General features: G+C 41.4%; 1 long non-coding RNA gene across 15 annotated transcripts in view; it reads left to right on the forward strand.

The window, feature by feature from the left end:
• Positions 1–1,203: 1,203 nt before the first annotated feature.
• The window catches only part of LOC138757038 (uncharacterized), a 165,338-nt gene continuing 150,675 nt past the window's right edge, over positions 1,204–15,866 (forward strand). For all 15 annotated transcript variants that reach the window (XR_011353298.1, XR_011353300.1, XR_011353299.1 and 12 more), the window contains exon 1: positions 1,204–1,474. This is a non-coding gene — a long non-coding RNA (uncharacterized lncRNA). The remainder of the gene's footprint in view (positions 1,475–15,866) is intronic.

Here is a 15,866-nt window from a genome sequence, read left to right on the forward strand (position 1 = left end):
CGAGGCGGACTGAGTTGAATGTCTGGGTTTTAACTAGTCTTCTGCCCTTCATGTCTACCAGCAGGCCATGTGTTCTGAGAAAGTCAGCCCCCAAGAGCGCTGAGGCCAGCACAAACTTCCAGTAGAATTTATCTTTCCCGATCTGGATTTGTGCCCTGCGGGTGCCGATAGTTTTGATGGGGGAACCATTGGCTGCCCTCAGGGTGGGACCATGAGGTCGGGTGCGGGCCTCAAGGGTGGTTGGGGGCAAGATGCTCCAATATCCACAAGGAAACACTGGCCAGTGGACTTATCGGTCACGTGCAGGATGCTGTTCGCGTGGCCATCTGCCGCAGCCATCAACGGCAGCTGGCCAAGTAATTTCCCTGGTAGGTAAAGGTTTGCCTGCACTTGCAAGCTTGTGCCCCCCAGCGTTGATGATAAAAGCACCAAGTGGGGTGGTTGCTCCTCTGGCTTTTGCTTGTAGCGGGAGGGTCCTGTGACCGGCTGGCTCCTGGATGGGTGACCTGGCTGAGGGCGGCTTCATTCTCTCTCTTGGTGCACCAAAGGATGTCTTCTCAGGCCACAACTCACCGTGGGTCACTGAAGTCTTCATCCACCAGCAGGAGCTGAATGTCCTCGGGCATATGTTCCAGGAAGATCTGGCGGAACAAAAACAGGGCATGTGATCTTCTGCCAGTGCCAGCATCTCATCCATGAGGGCCGATAGTGTTCGGTCTCCCAGCCTTCCAGATGCAGGAGTCTGGAGACCCGCTGTTGTGGGGAGAGACCAAAGGTGCCCAGAAGGAGTTTTTGAGGGCAGGGTATTTACCCTCAGCTAATGGGTTGTGGATGAGATCGTCCACCCTGGCTGCCGTCTCCTCGTCTAGCACACTCACGATGTGGTAAAACATCGTGGAATCTGCGGAAATGTTCCTGAGGTGAAACTGCACCTCCGCCTGCCTGAACCACGTACGCAGGCGATGGGTCCAGAAGGGGGGCAGTTTCACAGCGATGGCATTGATCTTGGCTGGATCTATGTTGGGAGACCAGAAAAGCATCTGGGCTCATTGGGGTCAACAATGTAATGGGAGCTACAGCAAAGAAACTCACAGCCACCACCTTGGATACTCTCAACTACTGTTTTATTCAAATCCTACACGTGCCCCTTTAAGGGCAGCATGAGCTCGGGCACCGCATAAGCGGTGACATCATAATGGCTGCCTGAGGCATGCTCTGGGCTGGAAACATTGGGTAAGGAGGACCCCCGATGGCACCCTCTTCTCATGGCTGCCCTGCCATGTGGCGGTACAAGCGAGGCCAGTTCACCACGAGAGAGTGCACCGCCACAACAGATCTTTATTTCAGTAATAGTCAATTGGTATACGGGAAGTAAGTAAGGCTAATCAGGAGTGGTCAATTTCCTGCCTGAAGCCTTTAGCTCTCACTCCAAAGATACAGAGATTTCATTCTACATTCATATAATTTCAAATGGGTAAGGTGTAGAAGTTATCCCCACCTTTACATTACATAATTTCATCATTTAAAAAAATGTTCACTACTCTGTTTTCTGATGTTTATCTTACACAAAAAATGGTATGTGTTTTTGTGTGGTAAATAATCAACATTATATTGAAGGATACAATTTTAATGATGTTTATGCCAGATTTATTTTAGTTTTGATTATGTTTATACAAGCTATTTTTAAAAAATCTCTGTCTCAGCAAGGTCTACAACTTGTTTTCTACAGAGTTTGCAAAATGAAGTCAGCCATTTTATAATTATAAGCTGCCTTCTAATTCTAACTGCAAAACCTTAAGGACTGAAATATAAACTATACTTCCACATTCCCTCCTTTTTATCATTTGACGATAACTTACAGTGGGAGAGAGGCTGAAACCTATGCCAGTATGGTTGTATAACAAACCTTCATGCAGGTAATAGCAGCACAGAAAGCAACCAATACTGCAACTAGTATCATAATTGCTTGTAAGATATATGGCCATCATGATCCTCCGAATATCCACTTTAGCCAAGCAAACCACTCATCCTGTCTCGTGAGACCCTGTCTAAAATTGTCTAACTGATCATCGATATCCTGCATTGCCTTAGAGAATATTGGCTTGGTGATGCATTTATCTCCGATAACAGTGTATATACCACTCGAGGTAGCTAACTGGTAATCCACTTCATATCGGGTTTGTTGTCCGAAAAGTTTCAATTTTACCAGCTCTCGATTAACAGCCTTCAACCCTGCCATAGTCTCATTACCCAACCCTCTCAAGCCACAGATGAGATAATTGCAATTCTTTGTAGCCATCCTGCCAATCCTCCACTGGATATGCAGCTGAGCACTCCCCATCCAACGTCAGACCCTAGGGTTTTTAGACTATGATAGTCTGCACAGAATTCCTTTGTCACTCCTCTGGCAATGATCCATCTTCTATATCATTTCTTTAACCAATAATAGACAGTAGGGTCTCAAAAGATCACATGCCCTGCTGTCCACCACATGTTTTTATTTTTATTTTTTATTTTTCACACTATGAACCATACTAACCAAAATACACAAAAACATTTCTCTCTTGAATGTACACAGTGTAATTTTCTCCCCTTTTTCCCCCCTCCCTTCCCTCCCTCCTGCACCCCCCCTCCCCACCCACTCAACGGTCAACCTATATGATACATTAAACCCATTAAACAATGTCATCACACAATGAAAATAAACAAGAAATTTGTGTCTTCTACTTTTACATACTGGGTCAGTTCATTTCATCTTCTTCTCCTTCTGTCATTTTAGGCAGTGGAGGTCCGCAGTAGGACTTCTCTGTTGTGTTCCATGTAAGGTTCCCAAATTTCTTCGAATACTGTGATGTTATTTCTTAAATTATATGTTATTTTTTCCAATGGAAATACAATATACACGAGGTTACGCATGATACAATATCATTGATAACACAGGCTATACACCATGCCCCAAAAGTTAAATAAATGGGACCCAACAGTATCAGACAGATGTTTTCGTTGTAAGAAGGAAACGGGAACAACAGTACATGCAATTTGGGCTTGTGGGAAAGTGGAAAAGTTTTGGGAAGATCTAAACCAGGTATTAAATAAAATTACAAAAAGCAACATACCAAAAAATCCAGAGATCTTTCTTCTAAGTAATATAAGAAGTAAAGAACTTGGACTCGATTTGGATGAAGCACAAAAAAGATTTATTATGATAGCCTTAGCTGTAGCAAAAAAATGTATTATGTCAACCTGGAAATCAGAAGGTAGCCTGAGAGTACAGCAACAGTACATAGAAATGAATAAATGTAGCCCACCACATGTTTAAATCCTTACTTTCACTTGTCCTGTTTCAAAATCCATTCTATCACTTTCTGTGTGGGCTAGGGGCTTGGACTTGAGGGGATACCTCTCATTGAGTTGGTTAGAATAGGGAATAGATTCAACAGCTATAAACATTAATCTTATCAACATATAAGTAAGAAACATTGAAAAAAGGTATTTTGCTTCTGCTCAGAATTCATCTTTTCAGTCACAACTCTGGTATACAATTCAAAAGTCAAGTCAACAAAATGCATAAAAATAAAGTTCCTATGTTATAGGTGGGCCTTTTTTTCTCAGTCTATTATAATAAAAGTCTTAATGTTTTAGGTGGGCCTTTTTCCTTAAGTCAGTTTGGTGTATATAGTGAGGCTGTGTTGGGCGCTATCGGTAGCCCCAATAATGACGCAGACAGAAGACTGAGGGGAACGATAGGCTTTATTGAGCAAGAGACTGCTAGCCCTGGTCTAGGCTAGGAAAATGAGCAGGAAGGAGAAGGGACTCGACCTTTATGGCCCGGGGTCACATGGGTAAGATCAAGGGAGGAGCTAAGGCAGGCCAGCCAGTGCATACAGCCATATCACCCTATGTCCTTCAAGCTTTACTGCAGTCACTGTTATTAATGATACCTGCAATGGCCCTATCCGGCGACTTCCCAATTTCTTCCGATCCTAAACCTTTACCAGAATGTAATTTTCAGGTTTGATGTTAAGATATTCACCACTTGGATCAGTTGGATCACCATATTTTAGTTGTGCTTGTTGTACCTGCGAATGCATCGCAAAAAAAAAAGTTTAGTTAGATTACTCAAATATTTTCTTATGTCATCCCTACTAGCAGTGTGGAATTTGCTTACCAAGGTGTCCGTATTAGCTGTCTGTTGACCATCAATGCAGCAGATAGCCTCAACTTAGCCCGTGGTATCATCCGCATTTTAAACAATGCTAGGGGCAACACCTTTCAGCCAATCTTACTCAGTCAATTTCACCATCTTAGTTCTTATTTTTAAAGTTTTGTCCAGGCATTTCACTGTTTCTGCTGCCTGGGGTTAATGGGAATAGTAGAACCACTATAAGAACCCCAATTCCTTATACAGTTCTACATTTATATTGGCTACAAAGTGAGGAGGATTTTCATAGCAGGGAATTATTTCTCTTAACAAAATTTAAAAATAATAGCCAAAACCGTAAAACAAAATCTTAATCAACAATCAAGGCAGTTTTGTCTTCAAATTAAAAAAAAGGAAAATGGCTAATTATAAACAGGAAAAATGGCCTCCTGACAAGAGGAACATACCTTTTGGCATGGTGTCCCTTCACCTAAAATTTGGATGCCACCATTTGCAAAGGTATTTGCAGTAAAGCTATCTATCATTCCCTTCTTGCCAACGTGGTTATCATTGTGTATATAATCAAGAACAAAGATGTCCACGTTTGGCCAGCCGACAAAATCTTATAACTGAGTATTTGTCTGCAAAACTTGCTCTTTGCATTTTTATGTTTGATTGTTGCTGAATTTAAATGCATTCAGAAATCCTATGATCTTGTTAATTTTCAATTTAACCACTTATTAATTGCACTGCCTTTGGTGGGTTTGCAGGAACACTAGGTTAACCGATGATTGAGCTTAAAGTGTCCTCAGCTTGAAGGAAATTGGGATGTTCAGATCGTTGTGATGCCCTAGTCAATGATTATCAAGCATTGTTCTACTTCAAATTACGTAGTCACCAGGCTGGAGGAGGGGCACCAGTGGGTTCCTCGGGATGCCTCTGCGACTTCTAGACCTGTGAATGTTGGACTGACAGTGCTTTGATTAGTTGCTGTACATAGGTGACCATTTTGTCACTTAACATGTAAATCTAAAGTAACATCATGTCAGTCTTAGGATTTTAACCCTGGACTGGCGTGTGGGGTTATATGCATTTCAAATAAAGCCAACAGCAATACCTTTATCCAATTTAACCCAGTTTCTTCTGACAACTTAGTCAACTTATTTTTTTAAGGTCTCAAGTAAATCAATAATAACAAGACAATATTTATAGTCACATACTTGATTCTATAAAATAAATCTATATACACTCAAATGGTAAGCATTCATGTACTTCCCTGAGGGCACAATTTCTTTACTAGGAATACTTTGCAGCCAGAGGATACATCCCTGTGCTTTTCTTTATGCCTATTTTCTCAAATTAGTGATGTGACACTCCTACCATTCCTCCTTAGTCAAATATATTATTGCATATATATGATTAAGCAGTATAAGTAAAAAAATTACATTAGTTACAGAAATTGTCCAGTAGGGGTGATTCATAATTCATTTCCTGGATTTCTGTCACACCCCTTGTTGCTTAATGAAATTAGTAGGACAGGGGTGTCCCCCTGAAGTTATGTTATGCTTCATCCCCATATCAGGCAAGACCGTTGTATTTTCAAGCAGTTTATTGCTTTCTGAATAAATGGTGAAGGGACTGTTTATAGCAGCAGCCTTTGCAGTAGCATCTATGTAACAGGGTTCTGTTATGGACATAAATATTCCTCTCTCTATCATGTAGACTCTAATAAGGGCAAACAATTCAAATTGCTGGAAAAACTGGGTGATTGAAGGCAGCCATTTTTATTATTTTAATTTCTATATTTTTCACAATGGCATAACCGGCACAGTGTAGACCTGTATCATCAACAATGGCTGACCAGTCAATAAACCAAGTTGTAGTTTTATCAATGGGTCTATTTAAATCTTATCATGCCCAGAAGTCAAAAGCTAATTTTGCTGTAAACAGTCATAAACTGGTTCCTCAAGTTCATCTGGAGGCGGTGTTAAAAAGGCCATCAAGTTAATAGTAATACAATCATGGAAGGTCTGATATGAATTCACTAAAGGAAAAGTTCATAGTGGCACAAAAGTGAGACATCAGGAGGGTTGCCACTGAAGGCTGGATGTATTTCACTCTGGGTTTCAAAGGTGCCTTAGCTCCCTCTCTCTTTATTACTTGGCCAGAAGGCCATCACCACTCTTCTGGGTTGTTCTTTGTTTTAAACAATGTTGGAGGTTTTTATTTCTGGTAAGCATTGCTGAGCTACAGCATAAGTCTGGTGTGCTTCCAAAATTCCTGTGTGGTGTCTTTGGGGAGCGGCTAAACTTGAGATTGCAACACTGAAGGAGTAGAACACCATTTCTTACCTGCTATGACCAACGGCTGCAAAGCTGCGTTTTTTTTTTAAACCACTTCTTCCTCATTCATGCACAGTCTCATTATATAACAAATGTGATTGAAGGTGGGAGGCAAACTTTTAGACAAGTTTCTTTTTTTCTAAAATGAGCAACAATTCTCTAAGCTCATTGAAGATTTTTTCTTTATGGTATCTAGTGAGACATAGGGCTGGTGACTGTGGCTGCTAGGGTACATATCGGGGGTGGTCTTGCCCACAGGAATCTTTTGATTCCTCATTCTCATCATTCTGCAAGAATAGGGTTGCCATGTCTGACAGCTCCCTGGAGTTTTCTTTTTTCACCTTCTGTTTGTTAACCATTTGGTGCCTGATTTCTTTCCTCTCACATTTAGGCTGCAGGACTTCTCTATTTTTTTAAAAATTTCTTTGCTGTATCCTTTTCCTATACTTATCTGTCCCTGTGATTACATGATTCTACATCTTTTAAACTACTCCCTTTGTTTCCGTTCCCCTTTTTTTCCTCATTGTTTATTTTTGAAAAAGAGTTCCAAAGTAGATAATCTTCTGGAAGCAATAAATGTCTACTATTTTAAAGGGAAAAAAAATGGTTGCACAAGGGAAAGACTAATAATAATCCACGTGTGGTGATATGTAATTACACCACTAGGTCACCAGAGGTCATCCCGGTGACCTTGTATATAAAGCAGTCCAAAGCTTCAGTCTAGCCTTCCAGGTTCGTCTTGCAGAGAGACAAGACCTCTTAGTGTACATATTAGTTTATTAAAGCTCGCACTGCTGGTGTGGTTATTGTCAGTACACAACCAAAGGTGTTTCCCTTCTAACATGTCGAATCAATGTGTGAAAGTTTCAGAAGCGAGGATAAAAAAGGGCACTTGATGAATTAATTCATTTTATAATGCCTAAAAAAAATTCTGCATGTATTTAAAGACTGCTAATTACTGGCTTGATTTGGTCCATAACATGTTTTTTCTTTGAAGAGTTTCAAGTAAAACATTTAACATGGACTCAGTGCAGTTTTGAGAGTGCTGGAAGCCCTGGCACTTAACGTGGTCTTAGAATGCACATACAGAATAGCAGAACAAAGGGTTAAGTCAGTCACTTAGGCAGCAGAAAATAATCTCTCACCCTCTTTCTCTCTCTCTCAAGGGTGTGGGGGTGGGGGGGAGAAAGAGTGCACTCCCTTTTTAATAGTAAATATCATCTTTAATCTGAAATGCTAAATCAGTTTCACATACTGCAGTTGGTGCTGGTCTGTCCCTTGTTTACATTTTAGCCGTTTGTGATCCTTAAACATTGCATTTAATTTTTATTTCAATATTGATCACAATTGATTAGCACTTTCTAGCTTAATTTGCTGCTCTTCAGAATAACTTGGCTGGGTTAGTTTCTGTAACTCCTGGAGAAACGTTTAATTTCAGTCTTTAAAAAAGATACTGCACAGACAGGGCAGGAGTTTCCAATCATTATTAACTTTATTTTGATGACTAAGCAAGGTCAGGGTTGATATGCCAGTTTCCTCCCCTGTGGCTTGCTTTATCTCTTCAACTCTTTTATTTTTGTCTCCCATTTCTTGTGGGCCTCCACTTTCCATTCTTAATTCTGTTTTACCATTTATTTGATGCATTTTTTTTTCCACATTGAATGTTCTTCTTGGCTGTATTACTAGTATTATAAATTCTTCCTCCTGCTCTGTGACATTTTGGAGCAGTTCTGGTAAGCTAGACATGGATGGGACTGGACCCTTTTCTGGTATACCTTTACCTATATAACTGTATCATAAATTTATCCAGCCAGCCCTTTTCTGGCCTCCTGCTCAATTCTTACAGTTTTTTTTTACTGAGTAGCTCAACTCGCTGTCCAATTTAAATTTCTACCCTTAATCTTTACCATACTTCAGATACAAATTACACATTTGTGTGTTCCATCTGCCTTATTCACTTGCTGACTCATCTTTTATCTCCTGCCTGTTTCACAAATTAAAACCTTTTATCACATAACTTTAAGCCATATTTCTCCACTGACCTGTATGTTTTATTTCTCTTGGTTCTTTTATGAATCTCAGCAGAGAATCAACCTCGAATAAGGGACTACAGTGTTACTGAGAGTGGGGTTTGGAGTCTAGGCGCATGGATCCTGGAGTTGCACAGTCAACTCCATCTGAAGTTCTGGTCTTACTGTTGCCACTTATTCCATTCATGTCAATTGTTTCCATGAGATGCTGCCAACTACGTCAATGTGAAAGTCACCCCTCGCTAAAATGAAATTGAACAGCAGAATAGATCACACACACTGCAAAACATCACTTTAAAGCATACAAATCGTTATTTCAGTAACAGTCAATTCGTATATGGGAAGTGAATAAGGCTAATCAGGGGAGGTCAATTTCTGACACCTGTCTGAAGCCTTTAGGTCTCACTCCAAAGATACAGAGATTTCATTCTACATTTATACAATTTCAAATGGGTAAGGGGTAGAAGTGATTCCCACCTTTGCATTACATAATTTTATCATTAAAAAATGTTCTCAGCTCTCTTTTCTGGTGTTTATGTTACACAAAAGAAAGGTATGTAAGCAATCAACATTACCTTGCAATTTTAATGATGTTTATACCAGCTTTATTTCAATTTTAATTATGTCTATACAAGCTATTTCTTCTCTCTGTCTCAGAAAGTTCTACAATCTGTTTTCTGCAGAGTTTACAAAATAAGGTCAGCCATTTTATAATTATAAGCTGCCTTCTAATTCTAGCAGCAAAAGCTTAAGCATTGAGATATAAACAATACTACCACACTACTGTATACCTCCTTCCTGATGGCAGCAGCGAGAACAGAGTGTGTGGATCCTTTACGGGTTGCTGCTACTCTCCGATGGCAGTGTTCCATGTGTATGTTCTTGATGATGAGGAAAATTTTTCAGAGCTTTCCACTATGAGGTAATTGTCCCCTCATACCAGGCCTTCATAGAAGATTGTGAAGGTTTTCAATTTCATACCAAACCTCCAAAAACTCCTGAAGAAGTTGAGGCACTGATGTGCTTTCTTCTCGAGAACATTCATGTGTTGGGTCCAGGAATAAGCTGCTGAGATAGTGACTCCAAGGAATTTAAATTTGCTCATCCTCTCCACCTCTGATCCCCCAATCATCACTGGATTGTACACCTCTGGTTTTCCCTTCCATTCCTCAAGTCCACAATCAGCTCCTTGGATTTGGAGCAGCATTCAAGATCAAAGTCATTCACAGGAGTCTCATACATGACAAATCTCTTATTAGTGATGTAAAGTGAGCATTGCACATTCCAAGCATTTAGTATAGGGATGATGTGCTCTGCTGAAGAGTGTTTACTTAAAGAATAACTAATTCCAGAAGCCGATGTGCTTTGCTGTGTTTTCCCAAACTGCAGTGCATGTACTTTCAAATAATCTCAGAATAAAATGCATGTGTCCATTGCACACATGGAATGAAAGGTACATATTACTGGATGACATACAGCCTGTACAGGAAAGATGAGTACACCGCACACAGATTAATCATCCAAATGCCTCATTAATGTGAGTGGGAGAACTGAAATATCAATATCTCTTCCTGGTGGAGAAATTTCCAAGACATTTTCATCTATCTGTGGGATGTGGGTGTTGGCTGGCAAGGTTGACATTTAATGCCTGTCCCTTTGTGATTGAAGGACAATTAGGAACAAAGAATAAATATTGTTTGCTACTGGTCTTGCCAGTAGCACATTCATCCCAGAAATAAATGGAAATAAGGAATAAGCACAAAGCATCCACTTAAATCTAGTTTTCACTATCTATTTTAATAAGAATGAATGGCTTTTAAAATTTGAGATCAAATATTGACTTAAGAAATGTTTACATTGATCTTTATTGGTAAAACCACGTTTTGCAAGGATGTTGAGTGCTTAAGATATATATTTATTTTAACACCTTCATATGTTCACAATTTATTTTATGAAAATAATTATATCTATCCCTTCTCAGTTACCCTAAATTAATACGTTGTCCATTATGCATGATTGACTGTCCAAATAAATTATGTTTTAAAAGACATGAAATGACCGGCAGATGGTTTGATTCTGGGAATGTACATTTAAGTAAATTCCTGCTTCCTGGTATTTTGGCAGAAAGTGTAACTCATTTAAAATGACTGAGCTAACCAAAAGGGATTGGAGGAATTTCAGAAATCCATCAAATATTTAAAAATAATTTTGAACCTCTGTCTCTTTATAGTTAAATTACATAGATTGTGCAGGATAAGGGCTTGGAAACAGACCACAGTGTCCCTACAGTTATATCTACTCTGCTCAACCCTCCTCCAATCTCTTTTCATCTAATTCTATCAGCATTAACCTTCTACCCTGTTCTCCCCTACATACCTCTTCTTCTCCAATTTGTTTCAACCATTCCCTATGGGAGAATGTTCAATCTATTTACAGGCCTTTAGAGACAGAAGTTTTTTTTTCTGAATTGTGTTTCAATTACTTGACTAGCTTTTGTTGATAGTTCAACTTTATGCTCTTGCTCAAAAGGGATATTATTGTTCCTGTACCCACTTTATCTAAAACTGTAATAATTCTGAAGGTCTCAGTGAAGTCACTCCTTTCCTTAAGACTGAAGAGACTCATCAATTTATCTCTCCTGATGTCCCTTGCATATCTTGTATCATATTTCTTGTATATCCTTGTTCTCTCTCTCCATCAATAAACACTGTGACCAAAGCTATACTCACCACCAAGTCTGACTAAGGTTTGATATATCTTTCTATATTTCAATTCCATCAAGCTAGACATGTACCATAGTGTTTAGTTTTGCCTTTTATAGTTCAGCTAATCTATGGCTGAACTTCAAATGCTTTCTACATTTGTGCTCTGAGGTTCCTATGTTACTACATTTCAATTTGCATTTTTTTTCCATGATAAAGGTCATTCCTATTCCACCTCCCGAAATATACTATCTCATAATTATCTGCATTGAGCTTCATTCACTCAATGCAGATTTATTAATGTCCTCCTGTCATTAATTTCAGTCCTCCTCAGTGTCAAAACCTTCAGCTCCACTTATTCAATTTTGTTTCACCATTAAGTGTAAACATTGAGCTTTTAATTCCCGAAGGTTTCTTAAGGAAATAATCACTTTTTCTTTTGAATAAATGCAATAGCTCTATTGCACACAGCAAAACTCCATGCATGGCAGGTGAATAACCAAGCCATCTCCTTTTAGGAGTCAGCTTAAGGATAAAACCTGGTTGATAATTCAGTAAAGCTTTCCTTTCAGTTTTGATTCTTTTTAAAAATTCACCAAGGGGTAAAACAGGATCCCACTTTAATATCAAATCTGAAAGGTGGTACCTCTTTGTGGCTGCATTCATTCTCTTAAATAGATCAGAATCACCCAGATTTGATACTCAAGTCTGGAGTGGGTTTCAAACATGAGCTGACTCTGAGGTGAATTACATCACTGGTTATGAAGTGATGTAACAGGTCTGCTTTTAAGTGCAACACCAACCTTGCACTTAATGTCACCAAAACAAAAGAGCTGATTGTTGACTTCAGGAAGGGAAAAACTAGAGATGTACAATCCAGTGAGCATTGGCGGATCAGAGGTGGAGAGTGCGATCAGATTTAAGTAGTTAAAACATGAAAATCTGCACACACTGTGGTTGAAGTAAAAACACAATGCTGGAAAAACTCAGCAGGTCAAACAGTGTTCTTTATATCATGGCTTGGCTTCGCAAACATCGATTTAGGAAAGGAGCTGTCCATGGCTACTGCAGGCTTGCTGGTGGCTGATGTGGCCAATGCAGCACAGACACACTTGGCCATAGCAGCTACAAGGGAAATTCTGTTCTGGGTTTGATGTTGCTGTGTCATGGTGCTTCCTCCATCTCCATCTCCTTTACATGGCATAGATAAAATGCATAACTGATGTTTTGGGCTTGAATCCTTCCTCAAAGTATGGAAAATTTTCGGCAGGTGTCCAAATAAAAGGGTAAGGGCATGGTTGCAAAGGCAGTCAGTAATAGGTGGAGATAGGAGGGAGGGCAATGTAGCAAGTAAGGAGAGGAGGAATGGCTAGATGAACAAAGATGGAGGGAGATGGAGAAATGGGGAGAGGAGGGAAGGGAGGGTAGAAGGAGAGCAGATTAGCATAAACTCGAAAAGTCGATGATAATGCCATCCAGCTGGAGAGCGGCCGGATGGAAAATCAGATGTTGTTCCTCTGATTTATGGGTAAACCGTGGAAGAGTACATGAGGCTATGGACAGACAGGAGGGTGATATGGAACTGAAATGGTTGGCCACTGGGAGGCCTCTGTCACTGGTGTGGACAGAGCAAAGGTGCTCAGCGAAGCAATCTCCCAGTATGTGCCCACTCTCTCCAATATAGAGAAGGCCACAAAGGGAGCACTGGATGTAGTAAATCAATCTTGTGGATACACAGTGATGCTTGAAAGGCTTATTTGAGGCCCTGGGCTGTAGTGAGGGAGGAGGTGTGGGTGCAAGTGTGGCACCTCCTGCAGCCTCAGGGGAAGGTGTTGGGGGAGTAATGGAATTGGTGGGGAGGGATGAGTGACCGAGTGAGTCATGGAGAGAGCCTTCCCTAAAGAAGGCAGAGAGGGAACGAGAGGGGAAGATGTGTCTGGTAGTGGGATCCTGTTGTAAGAGGCAGAAATTCCAGAGGATAATGTGTTGAATGTGAAGGCTGGTGGGGTGGTAGGTAAGGACAAGGAGAATCCAGTATTGGTTGCATCTGGGGGTAGAGGGAGCCAGGGCAGCTGAGCAGGAAATGGTGAAGCCACATTTGTGGAAGAATGCAGACATTCCAGAAGATCTGGACTGGAAGACCTCATATTGGGAACAGATGTGGCAGACACAGAGAAATTGAGAGAAGGGAATAAATCCTTGTAGGGAGCAGGGTGAGAGGAAGTGTAGTTGAAGTAGTTTTGAAGTTAATTGGTTTGTAAAATATGTTGGTGGAGAGCTTGTCTCCCAAGATGGAGTCAGAGAGATTCAAAAAGGGGAGAGTGTTGTCAGAGATAGATGAGGTGAGTTTGAGATCGGGGTGGAAGTTGGCTGCGAAGTGAATGTTGACGAGCTCATTGCGGGAACCTGAGGGAGCTATGATGTAGCTGGAGGAAGAGTTAAGGGACCTTGCCTGTGTAGGCTTGCAGCATTGATCACTCCACAAAGCTAACAAACAGGCAGGTGAAGCTGGGACACATGCGGGTACCCATGGCTACTCTTTAGATTTGGAGGAAGTGAGACGAGTTAAAGGAGAAGTTGACAGATCGGGTCTCTGGTCCAGAAAGAAGTTAAATCTTTAAGACCTTTTGTATGCGAAATAGAGGTTTAAAGGGATTGGATATCCATTGTGAAAGATGAGGCAGTCCAGTTCGGGGAATCTGAAGTAATTGAAGGGTATGTGAGGTATTGTGGATGTAGGTGGGGAAGGATTGGATTGGGGGAGAAAAGATAGTCAAGGTAAGACAAAACTAGTTCTGTGGGTCTGCTTGGATGCTTGGCTTTGTGTATTTTGGGTAAAACATAGAAATGAGCAGTGTGGAAATGGAAGGTCATAAGGTTGACAGTCATGATAGGGAAGTGACCAGAGGTGGTGAGAATGGAGATGGTGTTGGAAATAGTAGCTTGGTGAGCTGTGGTGGGGTCCTGTGGAAGGGGTAAGTAGGAGGAGGTGTCTGAGAGCTGTCATCTGGCCTCAGCAAGTTAGAAGTCAGTGCGCCAGACCACAAGAGCACCATCATCATCTGTGGGTTTGATAGTGAGGTTGGGTTGTTGCGGAGAGAGTGGAGGGCAGACTGTTTGGAGGAAATAAGATCAAATCAAGAGGGGAGTGATAAAGTTGAGACGGTTGGTGGCAATTGGAAATAAAAAGGTCCAAAGTGGAAAGCTGACCAGGACATGGTGTGCAAAAGGAGGAAGCAGGCCCATTGTGGGAGAAATGGTTGGTGGGGGTGGGGGGAGGGGGGTGCTGGTGATTCACAGTTGTGGAAGTAGGCCCAGAGATGGAGGGGATGGAAGTGTTCAGCATCATGGAATGGACAGAACTCATTAAGGTGTGGTAGAGGGGATGAAGGTAAGGCGTCTGCTAAGGACTGAGTGCTCAGTTACCGAGAGGGGAAGGTCAGAGGGAATACTAGAGGCTAAGTAGGGGTCAGAGTGGGAACTGGTGTGCTGGAGGGAGTTCGAAGATGGAGGGTTAGTGAGGTTAGAAGGTAGAGAAGGAAGGCATTGGAGGTCAGAGAAGGGAGATGGGGGTGAGGAGGTCAGAGTGGGAGGAGAAGGGTGGGAAACTAGAGGGGGGGAGATGAGAAAGTCTGAGGATTAGGAAGAAGAGAGGAGCTGAGGGGGGAGATGGGAGTGGTGTAGGAGATAAGGAAAGGTAAGGAGTAGTGGGGAGGGGGGGGATAAGTAAGTAGGATCCAGCAGTGAGATTGACACCACAGTAAGAGTCTATGTTGGGAGCCAAGTGGTAGAAGTCAGTATAGGTAGCTTCAGCCCAAGGGCAGCCAGGACTAAGATGAGAGTCAGCAGCTGAAGCATCAGGTCCTCCTTCAGGTAGGTGGCTATGCTGGAGTCGGTGGTCAAAGTGTTGGGAACTCCAGTGGCCAGGTTCAGTGTCCAAGTTTGTAGCCACGACATTTGGAGCTCCGTTGGGTAGGTGGCCAAGGCTAGGGTTCGAGGCTGAGGCCATGAGCAAATTTAAGTTCTTGGAAGTTACTACTTTGGAAGATCCTTCCTGGACCCAACAAATGAATGGCATCATTAAGAAAACAAGTTTGTGCCTCTGTGGAGATTTGGCATGACATCAGAAACCTTGACAAATTTCTATAGATTTGTGGTTGAAAGTGTGCTGACTGGCTGCATCATGGTCTGGTATGTGAACCCTGAGCATAAAGCCTTGCAAACGGTAGTGGACACAGACCAGGAAATCACTGGCAAAACCCTCCAAACCATCAGAGAGCAGCAGCAATCATTAAGGATCCACACCACCCAGCACACATTCTGTTCTCGCTGCTACCACCAGGAAAAAGGTTTAGGTGGCACAAAACACGTACCACCAGGTTCAGGAACAGCTGCTACCCCTCCACCATCAGACACCTCAACAATAAACTGAATCAGGGACTCATTTAAGAATCTTACTTTTGCACATTATTTTTTCTCTCCTCTCTATATTGCACAGACAGTTGTTTATATTTGTTTGCATGTGTACATTATGTAGTTTTTTTTCACACCAGCAATAAGCGGTAATTCTGCCTGGTGCACATGACAAAGAATCAAAGGGTTGTATGTGATGTCACATATGTGCTCTGACAATAAATCTGAAAGTGAAACC

This window comes from Narcine bancroftii, chromosome 1 (genome assembly GCF_036971445.1).
Source record: "Narcine bancroftii isolate sNarBan1 chromosome 1, sNarBan1.hap1, whole genome shotgun sequence".
Taxonomy (NCBI): domain Eukaryota; kingdom Metazoa; phylum Chordata; class Chondrichthyes; order Torpediniformes; family Narcinidae; genus Narcine; species Narcine bancroftii.